Genomic DNA, 16,635 nt, shown 5'->3' with positions numbered 1-16,635 from the left:
ATTTTAGAGCATATACGGTTAGTACATGTATGTCTACTTTTCCTTTTATGTGGCAACGCTTTAATACCTTTGTTTTTGTTTTTACACATGCTTTTCTGTATTTATACATTCAACTTTTAACAGGGTTACCATTGAAACGTACCTCAATTTCTAGGCAATGGTATATTGGATGGGCAACGTTCAGATGTACAAAGACATACAGCAGATTTTAGAGCATATAAGGTGTGTATGTTTACTTTTTCTTTTTTTGTGATGTCACTTTGCTTTATTTGTTTTTCATTTTACACATGCCCCTCTGTATCTATAAACACAACATGATTACCATGGAAACTAACTTCTACATCTAGGCAAAGGTATAAACGGATGACGACGTCCAAATCTACAAACAGCACTGAGAGAAATCCTGCAACCGATAACGATCACGTGACAAACGCTTAGCTTTAAATAGTCTAAGCTTTGCTAGGACCCGTAAATCAATTCAGGCAAAATTTGAATATAAACAAACGTCTGGATAATATGTGCGGTTATTGAAAACTAAATCCACCTTGCATGTGTTTTGCTGCGTAATTCTTGGTGTTCGGTGTTTGCTGTTTTGTCAGGGATTTGTTTGGCTATTTGATGGTGTTTGTGGTGGTTTTGGTGTTTGTTGTGGTGTTTGTGGTGGTGTTTGTTGTGTTTTTGGTGTCTTCCATGTGGTCTTCTCGGTTGTATTCGATCATGTTTGTGTTGTTTTGTTAAAATGGGCGTTTGGTGCGAATTGTATGTCGCATTTGGTTCTTCATCGTTCGTTCCATTACAAGGTGACTTTCTTTTTGCCATTAGCAGTACATTATAACTAGATTTATTCATTTACACAAAAAATGCGCTGTGATTAATTTGTTTTACGTTTCCCATCAGTTTTAGGTAGCTGCAAAGACATGTCATGAAATTTGCAGACGACAGATATGGGGTGCAGGCGAGATCTGGGTTGAACGCGCGAAAGCTGCAAAGACATGCCATGAAATATGCAGACGACAGACATGCGGTACAGACGAGATCTGGGTTGAACGCGCGAAATTGTTTTATTTTATTTCTGCGTTTTACTCTTTTTGTTTTGGTTTTCTTTTTTTCTACTAGAATTCTGTGGTATGTGTACTTGAAGAAAAAAGACGCAGATGGACATGGAGATGCAGACCAAGCAAAATGTGCGTTTCTGTTTATGATGAACAGGTATATGTATTGCTACTTATATTATCCTTTTTTGTATGCATTTTTTTTCAACCTGGTGGCTGATGTTTACAAGCACGTGTGAATATATCATGTTGTAGACAATGCAATGGTTCAGTGGATGGTGTGGCTATGGTACATGATATTGACAACAAGCACGTGCCTGGATGTCATGTTGTAGATTTCACAGTGGTTAAGTGGATGCTGCCACTTGATCATTTTTCTAAGGTATGTAATTTTTCTGACAGGTACTATTAGATAATTTCGTTTGATAGCTTTTTTTTGCAGTTTTCATCCCGCAAGTTACGCACATGCAATTTCATTTTAATAAATTTTCTATAAATTTTATATTTTCTGGTTATCGTATGGTCGTGCATGGTTTTAATTCTTTTTTTTATTTTTAACTCATTACTGTTAATTGTTAGATAATGACTACCAGTATTCAGTTAAGCAGTGCATAACTTTAAACTTTTAGAAAGCAAAGAACTATTTTTCTCGTAGTAATTCTGGAGCGTAGGAATGTGCATTCAACTTCTGGCTATGGTGAAAGTAAAAGTATCGGACAAGAAACTCAAAACTATTCGATGAGAAACTCAGGCTATCGGCGTGACGTGGAACCCGAATTATCCAACAAGAAGCAGTTTCCTGTACCATACACGTAAGGACTTGCTTATAATTTATATTGAACTTTGAATATAGGTCGGTAAATCAGTTTAATTACACCAAGTAGGTTTTCATGATTGGTGTAATTGTACGTCGGGGTCATTGCTGTGTTGCGGTCTAAACAGGCAAGCGTTTGCTACCGTATAAGCCTGAGACGTGGTTCGAATTCGTAATTTTTGGTGCGTGAGTTTGAAACCTATTTTCTTTTTTAAACCATATCAAAGATTTTATAAAAAACTTTTGTTTTTTGTCGGTAAAAAGAAAACAGCGATATAACTATCTTTTCATATGTGACTTTGGTGTAAGTGGTGGTTTCTGAAAATCAGTGTGGCTGTTTATATTATTGTATTAACAGGAAGAAAAATTTAGTTGATGGAACTACAGTTGTCGTAGAATTGCCTTGCTGGTACTAAAAAGATGCCGATAACCAGAGTGGGCACTGGTAGCCAATCGATGTCGCTCATCAGAGGTGCTCTGGACCCCTTATGTCAACATAGTAATCAACTGTTCTTGACAAGGTAGGCTACTAAATTACTTTAGAATTGCTATTTACGCGACGCGAGTTCGAGCCACAGTTTGTATTACATCTTCGGTTTCTGACTTATCTGAAACAATGTTAAATGTGACAGGCACAGCGAAAAGCTATTGTTGATATAGGCTGACATCTGGTTCTGTGACATAACTTTCCTTTTTTTCTGAACATATTGAGAGATTTGTCAAGTTATGTAATCGCTGGTAGTTATTTAAATTTTACAAAATAACAATTTCGGTAACTAAACTTAAGGATTATATATCCATATGTAATAAGAGGATTTATAACATGACAGTTAGTTGCCAATTATATCTAGCAGACGACACTTGCTGCTTCTACCAGATGAAGTCAGTGGCGGAAGAAGGGACCCGATGCTTGGAGTAACTTTGCAGTATAAAAATTTGGTAAAATATTTGAATTTGTTTTGTCGTCATACTTTCCAGTATAAAACTTTCATAAAATAATTTAACTTTTATATTGCCGTCATTATGTACACTGATACCGGCTTGTATAACTTGAAGATCCTACAGGCGATGCATTTATGATGCATTTGTTCCGGAAATGAAAAGAAATACCAAGCTTATACTGAAGAGTGTATAACTTTGCAAATCACGGATCGACTGTTTCACAAGATTAACTGACTTGAAAAATAATTATTGGCACATACAGTCATTTCTAATAGTGCAATAAAACTTATAAATGTATGTTATTACATTTTTATCGAGAAATATGCATGAGTTATGCAGCGGAATTATTGCGCGACTTCAGTGCGCAATATTTCGCGAAAGAACGAGTGCATATTATCGATGCAAATCTAATAATCTGTATATTACATACGCATCTAAAGTAATAATAGTTATATAAACGATATGAATTAGTTTTTAACATGACCAAAACAAATCTTATTGTCGTTAAAGACATTTCAAATGCGACGACACACGTAAAAATTACATCACAAATGACGCCACGCACCCAACGTGAAATGTGAAAATATTGACGTTTCTTAACGGAGTTTATAACTGAATATGCAATTGAGTATGTAATAAAAACATTTCAGCACTGTTCGATTGGTCAAGATAGAGAGGTTTTAGTGGAAGTCAGCCCTTGATGGACATGTCGTCTGTATTTGCCCTGTCCTGTGCGGACAGAGAGCTCTTCCACACCTCGTGCACTTATCAGAATCCGCGAGATAGGCGACGAATTTATTCAGGTAAAGAGAAATGTTACTTCATAACGTTTTTAGCTCGACTATTCGAAGAATAGTCTAGCTATTCTACCCACCCTGGCGTCGGCGTCGGCGTCGGCGTCACACCTTGGTTAAGTTTTTGCATGCAAGTACATACAGCCATCAATTAAAGGCATATAGCTTTGAAACTTATTTTTTCTTTTTCTAGGTCAATTACCAACCTCTCTGGGTCAAGTCCCATAACTCTGACATGTATTTTGAGCAAATTATGCCCCCTTTTGGACTTAGAAAATTTTGGTTAAAGTTTTACATGCAAGTTACTATCTCCAAAACTAATGCAGATATTGAATTGAAACCTCACATGTGTCTTCGGGGTTATAAAACTAGTTGATAGCAGCAAGTCCCATAACTCTGACTTTCATTTTGGCCAAATTATGCCCCCTTTTGGACTTAGAAAATTCTGGTTAAAGTTTTGCGTACAAGTACATACAGCTATTTCTAAAAGGCATATAGATTTGAAACTTATTTTTTCTTTTTCTAGATCAATTACCAACCTCACTGGGTCAAGTCCCATAACTCTGACATGTTTTTTGAGCAAATTATGCCCATTTTTAGACTTAGAAAATTTTGGTTAAATTTTTACAGCAAGTTAATTATCTCCAAAACTAATGCAGATATTGATTTGAAACTTCACATGTCTTCGGGTTAAAAAAACTAGTTGATGCAGCAAGCCCCATAAATCTGACCTTTCATTTTGGCCAAATTATGCCCCCTTTTGGACTTAGCAAATTCTGGTAAAGTTTTGCGTGCAGAACATACAGCTATTACTGAAAGGCATATAGATTTGAACTTATTTTTTCTTTTTCTAGATCAATTCCCAAACCCCTCACGGGGTCAAGTTCCATAACTCTGGCATGTATTTTGGGCAAATTATGCCCCCTTTTGGACTTTGAAAATTCTGGTTAAAGTTTTACATGCAAGTTATTATCTCCAAAATAATGCAGATTTTGAATTGAAACTTCACATGTGCCTTCGGGGTTATGAAACTAGTTGATAGCAGCAAGTCCCATAACTGATATGTATTTTGGTCAAATTATTCCCCCTTTTGAACTTAAAACTCTTTTGATATTTAACCTTTTTGGGTAATATTTTCCTGCTTCTGGGACAATATTTCGAATAGTCGAGCTTGGCTGTCTTACGGACAGCTCTTGTTTCTATTAGTTTGAAAGTTATTTTATCTGCTTTTTATGCAGGTGATGAAATTAGGTTCCATAAACATGGCATTGCGGAAAACAATTCTTCTGGCATGTATATATTATATAAATTATTTTGCCACATAAATTCGTGACATGGTGTGCTCACCCGGCTATAATGGCAGATCATTAGACTCCTTGTTTTGAGTTGCTGATTCAAATCCCGATTTGACAGAACTTTGACCGCAGTTTTTGATGAGGTGATGAAGTGGACATGTGTATTATCGAAACTTCCATGTCTGATTTTCTGCTCGAGTTATGACCCGTTCTCGGACGTCGAAATTTTACAACTACATCAGAACACATTATGTACTTAAGTCCTACAGCTCAAATGAAACTTTGTAAACATCAGCTTGAAGAAGAAATTTGCTTTTTTCTGGAATTTGGTGTCCGATTTTTTTTTTTTTTTGTTGTTTTTTTTAGTTTTGCCTCGTTTTAAATTCTTAGCATTATTCTATCGAATATTTTCAGGGGTCATGTGTCATACAATTTGGACATCATTTTTTTGTTCTCTTTAGACGTTTACTGACGACAGAAATTTTATCTTGATACATTTATACTGTTTCATTGTTTGATTTTTTACTCGGGTTTAAAGACATTGATTCGGGTGGTCTTGAGAAATTCTGCATTTTGTAATGATACATCTTTACTCCATGTCTAGAGATAAAGCACACTTTTTGCACAAGGCATAGTTTGGCGTGAATACTAGTAGTTCACAGTAACATTGCGAAATGGTACTCGTTTCAGTCGGGTTATCACTTTACTCGGACTTTATCACAGAACTCCTGTTTAAAGTCAAATAAAATTTATTTAAAGTCGGATATCAATACAACACAAGCTCTGCAGAGCTTTTAAACCCACTAAGTTTAAAACCTCAAATTTTATTTTAAATAAAAGTATTCAATATAGTATTTAAATTAAACTTTAAAATGTTTTCATTTTAGCATCCTCTAAGACATGTGAGATTAAAAACTGAACTTGATTTCTAAATTACTGCGAGTCACTACATGTTCATTGTAAAAACTGGAAAATGACAGAACTTGAAAATGCATCTTTCTGATTAGTCAGTTAGAATTTCTGACCTGCTATATAGGCCATTTTAATTTGTACAAACAATGTTAAAACCATAATTTCCTCCCCCTGCTTATTGCTCAAGTCATTAAGTTTAAATATTGGCCACCAACTTTCAGTAAAACAGTTTTCTTGAAGTGAAAGAATTCAACGACCTCGAGCGAGACTTGAACCCACGCAGATATGTGCAATTGCCAATTATTAAGCGATATGGAGCATATTTTCATTGAATTGCATGAATTTCGCTTGTTACTGTTATATGTATGATATTTTTTTCAGGTTTAAAACGACAGGAAGACAGTGTTTTACATTGTTGAAAGACAAAGAAAAAGAATCGATTCCAGAACGTGCCGTCCTGTGTTTGTTGTTTTCGACAGTTGAGGGGAGAGTCCGGTGCATGCCAGATACTATCTGTAAGAAATTTATGATTAATTTTGTACCATTTATTCTGAAATAGCTTGTTTTAAACACAATTATACAAATCATGTAGAGAGCTATCCTACTCGGCGTCCGTGGCTATTCTTCTAGTTTCTTGGCAAAAGTTTTTTTTTTCATTTTTAGCTCCACTATTCGGGGAATAGGGGGGCTATTCTACTCGCCCCGGCGTCGGTGTTGGCGTCGGCTTGAGCTTTCTTGATTAAAGTTTTTCGGCAACAAAGTATATGCAGGGGTTTGGCCCATTATACCCAAGGTCAAGGACACCAAGATGTTATACTTAAGTTATGTTTAAGGTTAAAGTTTTTCCGCAACCTTTGTTTTTCTGTAATATCTTTGTTACTATTGCTTATATCTTACTGTATCTTCACATAAACAGTGTCCAGCATACAAACAAAGTATGTGCAGGGACTGGGCCCATAATACTCAAGGTCAAGGTCATCAAGGTGTTACACTTAGGTTATTTTTAAGGTTAAAGTTTTTCGGCAACCTTTGTTTTTCTGTCATATCTGTGTTACTATTGCTTATATCTTACTGTAAGTTCACATAAACATTGTCCAATATACAAACAAAGTATGTGCAGGGGCTGGGCCCATTATACCCAAAGTCAAGGTCATAAAGTTGTTATACTTGGAATTATTTCCATGTTAATTTTTTTGAAAGCTTTGTTTATAGACATATCTTTGGTTCTTTAAAAGATAATGACTTGAAATTAAAATATTTCTTTATAATATGTGTTACAATCCCCATAACTCTAATTGTATTTTTTTACAGAATTATACCCCTTTCATACTTAATTTTTTTTGGCAATCTTCGCTTTCTTGATGTTACTTTAGTACAATATAAGATAAAGACTTGAAACTCGAAATGTGTCTTTATCATCATCTGCATGAGTGGTAACAATCCCCATAACTCTGATTTGTTTTTTTTGACCAATTATGCCCCTTTCATACTTAAATATTTTTGACAATCTTCATTTTCTGGACATAACTTTGATACTATATATAATAATGACTTGAAACTCAAAATATATTTTTATCATCATCATATGCATGTGTGGTAACAATCCCAACAACTCTAGTTTGTGTTCTTGACAGAATTATGCCCGTTGGTGTATCTTCCTTTTAAAGTAGAGGTCTCTTATTGAGACATATATTCATTTTACTCTCAAATCGCCGGATAGGGGAGCGCGCTGTCTTACGGACAGCTCTTGTTCACGTGACTAAAACCTAAAACATCACATCCTAAGGTCCTGGCACTAATCCGTCATAAATTCTCTCATCGTTTTAGTTAATTATTCTTATGCCCCAGCTGTCGAAGACCCGGGAGGCTGATATAATTTGAACTGTCCGTATGTCACACTTTCTTCAGATTTTACCTCCTCCTGCAGTTCACTTCGAATACAAATGAAACTTTTTGGAGTTCACAATGACAACCACGTCTGTATCTTGTGTACCAATTCAGATGAAGCCCAGTATTCATCAACATTAAAGCACCCACGCGTGCATTATAGGACTTTCATGTTGTCTATACTTATGCTCCTTTTTATACCCCCGAATGTGGGCATATTAAAATCGCACTGTCCGTCCGTCCGTGCGTCCGTCCGGTAAATTCTTGTCCGGGCTGTAACTCTTCCATCCATAGAGGGATTTTGAGACCAAGTGCCATGCGCAAGACTCAGACCCCTAGCTTCAAGGTCAAGGTCACACTTAGAGATCAAAGGTTAACATGGTCTGTTTCGTGTCCGGTCCACAACTCTGCCATCCATGAAGGGATTTTGAAAGAACTTGGCATAAATGTTTACCATAATGAGACGTCGTGTCATGCGCAAGACCCAGACCACTAACTCCAAAGTCAAAGTCACATTTACAAGTCAAAGGTTAACAGGGTATATTTCGTGTCCGGTCCATAACTCTGCCATTCATGAAGGGATTTTGAAATTACTTGGCATAAATGTTCACCTTAATGAGACGACGTGTCACGAGCAAGACCCAGACCCCTAGCTCCAAGGTCAAGGTCACACTTAGAGGTCAAAAGTTAACATGATCTGTTTCTTGTCCAGTCCATAACTTTGCCATTGATGAAGGGATTTTGAAATTACTTGGCATAAATGTTCTCTATAATGAGATGAGGTGTCATGTGCAAGACCCAGACCCCCTAGCTCCAAGGTCAAGGTCACACTTAGAAGTCAAAGGTGTTTCTTGTCTGGTCCATAACTCTGCCATTTATCAAGGGATTTGAAAATGATTTGACACAAATGTTAACCGTATTGAGAAGATGTGTCACACTTATGACCGAGGCCTCTTAGGTCAAGGTCACAAAATGATATGTTATTTTTTTGCGAATACAGCTGTGGCATTCTTGGGCCTACTTCGGGGCATTTGTCACCAATAGTGACAGCTCTTGTTTTTTTTTAAATTTAGCAATATACAGCTACAAGCTTTGAGCATTCAACTCTTCGTACACTTTCCATTCAGATCAAACGAAACTTGGTACACTTCATAATTTAACATGAAGCGTTCATGTGCGTTTTTTTCTGTCCGCATTTTAATGTTCGATAAATGTTTTTAGTCCAGCCACTTGTTTTAACATTACAGTATTACTACTTTTGAAAATGTGTATTTATATATCCATATTCCACCCAACTTCAATACAACTTGATTTTTCATTATCAACCTGAAGTGTACGTGCGCATAATTCATAGTCTGGACTTTTATGCCCCATTATTATATATTTCTTTTATTTCACAACATATGTATTTATGTATTACATCTGTACCTTCTATTCCAATTCAAACGAAACTTGGTATACGTCATTAACATCAAGTGGCTATGTGCATTTGGTTGGGATTTTAATGTATTGATTTTTTCATGCATTATGTATGTCCCATTTTTGCCACTCACCGATATTGGTTCGAGTTTACTCGGGGCGTTGAATTCTTTATGTGAGGTAGCCATCCAGCTGGCTTACGGAAGGTCAGTGGTTCTACCCATGTGCCCGCTCATGAAATAATGCATATTTTCTCCAAAAACCACAATGGATTTTTGATGTAACTTGACCTGGATGTTCCTTGCTTAGTTCTCTTCCAAAGTTGTTCAAATGGTTACGCTAGGTTGCACGTTAAGTACCAGAGATAACAATAGATTAATCTTCTAACGACAACCCCTAAACCGCTGGTATGATTTTGAAAGAAGTTCACACAAATGGTCCTTATGTATCTCTCTACCAAGATTGTTCAAATTTTTCAGATTCGTTAAAAACATGGCTGCCATGGGGTGTGGTCACTTTTCCCTATACATATATAGCGGTATGAAACTGCTGGTCTGATTTTGAAATAACCACACAAATAGTCCTTGTGTGACTTATTTTACCAAGATTTTCAAATTAATTTTTTTTGATTTATCAAAAGTCTTATGTCAGAAATAGCAGACCAGATTTTAAATCATTGACAGAAACTGCTGACCCTTTACGAAACTTGTACAAATATACTATTTTATATTATTTCACAGGCATTTCTTTGCGTTATTTCGTCCAAAAACGTGTTCAAGCAAGCAGTGTAACTCAACTGAATGGTTTAGGGACAACATGGACCCACTTGCTTTAGTGATAAGCTGTTGAAGAGATATTTGCGTTGCTGTCCTCAACAGCCTTGTTTATTATCCCTTGCCGAAAGTGGAGGGATATAGTTTTGGCGTTGTCCATCGCCCGTCTTCGATCGTTTTCGTGCGTGCGTCCGTCGGAGCCATATCTAGGAATATTAAATCAAACTTCATATATATGTTCACCACTATTTATGATAGCTATATAGGGTACTATAAATATGACAATTCTGCTTCATAAGTTGTGACATATTTGACCTAAAACTATGAATATTTAGATCACCATAATGTGTAGTGCACACAAATTTCGCAGGATTCTTGAGTAACTTCAAAAGTTATTGCCCTTAATTGTTTAAAAAATCCACAATTTTGTACATAACAAACTAACCAGTTGGTAGAATTGAATCAAAACTTTTTTCATTTTTTTTCTCCATGAACATTTATTAACATGTGAAGTTGTGTACCCACACCCGGTCACCCCCACCTCCATTGTCACACCCCATCCCTCCATAAGGGGGCCTCCGTGGCCGAGTGGTTAAGGTCGCTGACTTCAAATCACTTGCCCCTCATCGATGTGGGTTCGAGCCTCATTCGGGGCGTTGAATTCTTCATGTGAGGAAGCCATCCAGCTGGCTTACGGAAGGACGGTGGTTCTACCCAGGTGCCCGCTCGTGATGAAATAATGCACGGAGGGGCACCTGGGGTCTTCCTCCACCATCAAAGCTGGAAGTCGCCATATGACCTATCATGTGTCGGTGCGACGTTAAATCCACCCCCCCCCCTCCCTCCATATATTTTTTTATCTTTTAAACCTTAAACATTCCATGAATATTTATCAACATGCAAACTTGTAACCGCCACCCCCCCCCCCCAGCTCCTCCACCTGGTCACCCCCACCACCCCGATCATGCATGCCCCCACCACAATTTTTTTTATTTTCCATCAATATTTATTTTCAAAATGTGAAGTTTTTCACCCTCACCCGGTCACCCCAGCCCCCCTCCACAAATACCAACTAAAAAATTTGTTTTTAATTTTTCAAATCTTCCATCAACATGTGAAGTTGTAACCCTTCTCCCCACCCAGTTCAAATGTAATGAAATGAATGAAATTATTTGCTTCCTAGTAACATCCTTAACTTTTTGCCGGATATATTTCTTTGCCAATCCTCACCATACATTCGGCGGGGGATGCCAATTCATCGAATTTGCTTGCTATCTTAAGATGAGAAGGTAGGTCATAAACCTAACTGACTAATGACAAGTACATGCAGACGAGCGGTGTGTGGGGCGTGAAGTTGACTTAGAATAATAATCAGCTGTATTTGTTATTACATTGCATTCTATCAGTTTTATATAGCATACTCTAAACGTCTTCTTAGCTCGACTTTACGAAGCGTACGGAGAGCTATCCTATTCAAACCGGCTTCAGCGTCCGCGATTGCGTCCGTTCCGCGTCCACACCTTTGTTAATATTTTGATACACTTTTACATTATCTCTGTTATTACTTGATAGATTTGCTTCAAACTTTAAATATTTTGTCCTTATTATCACCCATATCATATTTCACAAGGACCATAACTTTGGCACCAATGTTTCATGAATTATCGCCCTTTTTACATAAACTTTCAGTTAAAAGTTTTGATACAATCACGGTAACACTTTCTCTGTCATTACTACATGGATTTTATTCAGCTTCAGATCATTTTATAAATTATGTCCCTTTTTTTTAATAAAGTATGATGCTCTTTTTCTCTATCTTATTTATTACTTAATGGATTTTATTCAAACTTAAAAGTGCTTATTCCACATAACTAGCCGCATAATACGACACATAGTGTATTACTCTTGCAGAAGTTTTCCGTTAATCGTGTCCCTTTTATACCTGTAGAAAATAGTCATATACACAAGATACAGCTCTTGTTACATGTCTTAATTCATTGTTTCCGACTTTTTGTGTTGAATTTTTAGCAGGCTGTTTTAATATAATTGCGTCTAAAATTTGTAAGAAAGTCGACAAAGGCGCTTGCAGTAATTACATACGAAGAGGGCTATACTATTGAAACTATTGAAAAGTGCATACAGAGCTTTTCAAACGTACGCAAAGTGCTATTGAAACACACTTGCGATCTAGTTGTTTTGCTTACTTTTTGTCAAATTATTTTTGTTAAGGTAGTTCGATACATTTTGTGCGCATGCGCGAATGATCTCGGTTTACGTAAAGTCGAAAAATTTAAATGTGTTGAATTTTACTTATTTCTTGCTTGCTTTCCAAGAGAATCTTCAATAATCGGCGTCTTAATGGAAAAGGTACAAGGAAACTATTCGTTGAGGCTTTAAAACTAAGTTTATCGCGGGATTTTTAACGACATTCACCGGTTTCGTAAAGCGGTCGTTTGTTTGGCGCAATGCGGAGTGTCGTCTTGACGCAGTTTTTTGGCTGAAAAGTTGACGAATTCTTCGTCTCACTATGTCTGTCATATGTTTTACGTTTGCCATCAGTTTTAGGCAGTAACTGGGCCATAACTCTCACACCAATATTTCATGAATTATCCCCCTTTTTACTTAGAAGATAAAGTTTTGATGCACTTTCACTATGTCTTAATCATTACTACATGGATTTGATTCAGACTGAAAGCAGTTGTTCCACATCATCTCCAGCATCATATGAAACAAGGTCCATAACTCTGGTACCAATATTTAATGAATTATCCCCCACTTTTACTTAAAATTTCAGGTTAAAAGTTTTGGTGCACTGTCACTTTATCTCAGTTATTACTAAATGGATTTGATTCAAACTTAAAATAGTTGTTCCACCTTATCATCCACATCGTATGACATAAGGTGCATAACTCTTGCACCAATTTATCATGAATTATGTCCCCTTTTACTTAGAATTTAAGGTTAATTTTGATGCATTTCCACTCTATTTTAGTTATTACTAAATGGATTTGGTTCAAACTTGAAGTAGTTGTTCAGCATCATCACCCACATCATATTACACAAGAGCCATAACTCTTGCACCAGTATTTCATGAATTATATCCCCTTTTTAGCTCGACTTTTAGAAGAAAAAGTAGAGGTATTGCACTCGCCCCGGCGTCGGCGTCGGTGTCGCCGTTGGTTAAAGTTTTTGATAAAGTCAAATATCTCCGTTACTATCAAAGGTATTGACTTGAAACTTAAAATAGTTATTTACTATCAAAGTCTACACCAGGAGAAACAATCTCCATAACTCTGATTTGAATTTTGACAGAATTATGCCCCTTTTTAACTTAGAATTTTTGGTTAAAGTTTTTGATAAAATCAAATATCTCTGTTACTATCAAAGCTATTGACTTGAAACTCAAAATAGTTATTTACTATCAAAGTCTACACCAGGAGACACAATATCCATAGCTCTGATTGATTTTTAACAGAGTTATGTCCGATTTTAACTTGGAATATTTTTACTGGCAAAGCTCTAATTCAGGCACTGAGAAAAGTCGAGCGCGCTGTCTTACGGACAGCTCTTGTTACTTAGAATTTCAGGTTAAAGTTTTGGTACACTATAACTCTATCTCAGTTATTACTAAACGAATTTGATTCAAACTTAAAATAGTTGTTCACCTTATCACCCACATCATATGACACATGGTGCATAACTCTTATACCAGTATTTCATGAATTATTCCCCCATTTCACTTAGAATGTCAAGTTAATGTTTTGGTACACTTTCACTCTATCTCCGTTATTACTAAATGGATTTGATTCAGACTTAAAGCAGATGTAACACATCATCAACCACATCTTATGACACAAGGTGATAACTCTTGCACCAATATTTTATGAATTATGCCCCCTTTTTGCTTATAATTATACTGATTTAGTGTTTTGATACACTTTATCTTTATCTTTCTTATAACTTGATATTTTTGACACAGACTCAGGCTATTGTGCAATATCTACATCCACCACTGGAGTCATTTAACTCTCAAGTGACAGCTCCAGCTTCCTCAGATGTGCCCCGTTTCACTATGCAGCATCAAAATAGTCGAGCGTGCTGTCTCCTGTGACAACTCTTGGCAGTTTTTTTCTCCTGCAAAGGAAAGGGAGATATATAGTTCTACTGATTATTCTGAGAAGAAAAAAATGGAAGATTTGGTTTAATTTGATTTTACCTTTAAGTTACATCTTGAAATATTTTTATTCTAATTTGTCATCATTTTCAGATTGATTTCAAACACTCTAGTGAGAAATATATGCAGAAGAAAGAACCAAGTATGGTAAATCCACGACAGACCTGGCACAAGCATATAGCATGACACCACTACAGCCGCCATGATAAAAGCATAGTGAAACAAATTAGACATAAGCTAACATGTATATAATTATACCCCAACGTACAAAGTATATTGGGCTAAAGTTTCATGATAAGCTTCTCAGTTTCACAATATAACCTCACATAAGGATTGATCTTAGAACGTGGCAGAAATCTTTTTGTTTAGGGTCACGTTGCTTAAAGGTCAAGGTTACTGGGATCAGATGTTGTAACAGTGTTGGTTAAAGTCTTATGGCACATTTCTCAATTTGACTTATATCTCAACGTTTCTTAGAACTGGTATCCCTCATGTCATATCCTTTTTAGCTATACCCACACTTCATCTACGTTCCTCCCGACACCCACCCAAAAATGCGTTCCATACAAAAACTTATATTTCATGTTTCCATCAACTTCCCTACTCCGCTGTCTTCACCTACATCATCCACCCCATTTCACTGAACCTTTACCTTCGTCCCTAACCCCGCCCCCTCCATAAAAAGGATAAAAACTCCTTTTCGATCTCCCACACTTACTTATAATAATAACAATATCTTGTTAAACATTTTCCTTATAGCCGAGCAGACACAATTAACTCAGATCACTAGGTCCACGGTCAAGGTTACACCTAAAAATCAAAAGTCATGATGGCAACATTTTACTTTCCCTTTATCAAAGTGAGGTCTGGGTATTAAACGACTTCAGTGATAGCCTTAGTTGGGGGGGGGGGGGGGAGTAGGAATGGTCTCCGTCCGTCCGTCCGTAACACTTTCGTGTCCAGGCCATATCTCCTAAAACCCTTGAAGGATTTTCATGAAACTTGGGTCAAATGATCACATCAAGACGATGTGCAGAACTTATAAGTTTGCCATGTCGGCTCAAGGTCAAGGTCACAACTCAAGGTAAAAGGTTTTAGCCTTCCATTTCGTGTCCCCTCTGTATCTCTTAAACCTCTTGAAGGAATTTTATAAAACTGGTCAAATGATCACCTCATCAAGAGGATATGCAGAACTTATGAGTCAGCCATGCCAGTTCAAGGTCAAGGTCACACCTTACGGTTAAAGGTTTGAGCCTTCCATTTTGTGTCCGCTTTGTATCTCCTTAACCCCTTGAAAGATTTTCATGAAACTTCGGTCAAATTATCACTTCATCAAGACGATGTGTAGAACTCGTGAGTCGGTCATGTTGGCCCAAAGTCAAGGCCACAACTTGGGATCAAACGTTTGAGCCTTCCATTTTGTATCAGATCTGTATCTCCTAAACCCCTTGGAAGGATTTTCATTAAACTTCGGCCAAATGATTACCACATCAAGAACTCATGATTCAGCTATGTCAACTCAAAGCCAAGGTCACAACTCAAGGTCAAAGGTTTGAGCTCTGTATCTCCTAAATCCCTTGAAAGATTTTCATGAAACTTTGGTCAAATGATCAACTCATCATGATGATGTGCAAAATTCATACATCAGTCATGTCAGTTCATTGTTAAGGTCACATCTCAAGGTCAAAGGTTCAAGTTACCCTTTCACTCTTCATAACAGTGGCGGGGGTTTTAGCTGTCTTTCAGACCGCCATGTAGACTTACAAAGTCTGTTGAGATCAAATAGTCTGTAATAATATTAATTTCTTCACACTGACACTAAATTATTTTCTCAGAAAAACATTTTCTCTCAAGGCTCATCTCAACAGAGACAGAGGCAAGAGATATTGTAAATTTTTTTAGAAAGTGGTATCAGAGAGGATTGATTTTATGGCCAGGTGCTTTACATTCAATGACTCTAACGACTGATGCCAGTCTAACTGCCATGTAATAATTGATTTTAGGACGGGAGATATTTGTTTGTTTCAGTGTAAGATCGATCAAATCATTCTAAAACATCTCGCGAAAATGTAAACTCTAGTGTTCAAGCGTGAAAAATAATTTTACTATAAATTTTATATTATGCAATTAAATATATGTGTACTATTAATCAAAGAAATTTTATATTATGCAGTTAAATGTATGTGTACTATAAATCAAAGAAATTTTATATTATGCAGTTAAATATATATGTACTATAAATCAAAGAAATTTTATATTATGCAGTTAAATATATGTGTACTAAATTGTACACATTTTATAAGTATAACATCTCACCCAACGCGCAACGTTACACTTAAAATTATGGCAATATATATGTTGGAAAAAGTTATATAGTTCTATTAGATTGGTTTCTTTTACATTTTAATATAATTATTTTTTAAGGTTTTTTTTCTATAAAAACAGATTATATATAATTCATATTCTTTCACGTTGATGTTGCGTGCAAGTGAAAACTGTATTTGGATTTCTTACTTCTGAAACAGTGGGTTTATCAGGGTATAATCTATTGTTTTATTTCAACAATATCTGAA

The 16,635-nt window shown here is 36.3% G+C and overlaps 2 long non-coding RNA genes across 2 annotated transcripts; both read left to right on the top strand.

Annotated features, from left to right (window-relative positions):
• Positions 1-532: 532 nt before the first annotated feature.
• Positions 533-2,381, top strand: LOC128550436 (uncharacterized). Its single transcript, XR_008368290.1, has 3 exons — positions 533-1,209; positions 1,708-1,864; positions 2,225-2,381. It is a non-coding gene; the product is annotated as an uncharacterized LOC128550436 (long non-coding RNA).
• Positions 2,382-2,465: 84 nt separating this feature from the next.
• On the top strand, positions 2,466-14,926 carry LOC128550713 (uncharacterized). The gene is made up of 4 exons (XR_008368385.1): positions 2,466-2,805; positions 3,459-3,611; positions 6,191-6,324; positions 14,156-14,926. It is a non-coding gene; the product is annotated as an uncharacterized LOC128550713 (long non-coding RNA).
• The last annotated feature ends 1,709 nt before the right edge of the window (positions 14,927-16,635 follow it).

This window comes from Mercenaria mercenaria, chromosome 18 (genome assembly GCF_021730395.1).
Source record: "Mercenaria mercenaria strain notata chromosome 18, MADL_Memer_1, whole genome shotgun sequence".
NCBI classification, from domain to species: Eukaryota; Metazoa; Mollusca; class Bivalvia; order Venerida; family Veneridae; genus Mercenaria; species Mercenaria mercenaria.
Note: the sequence above shows the minus strand (reverse complement) of the source record. Positions and strands in the feature narration are given on the sequence as shown.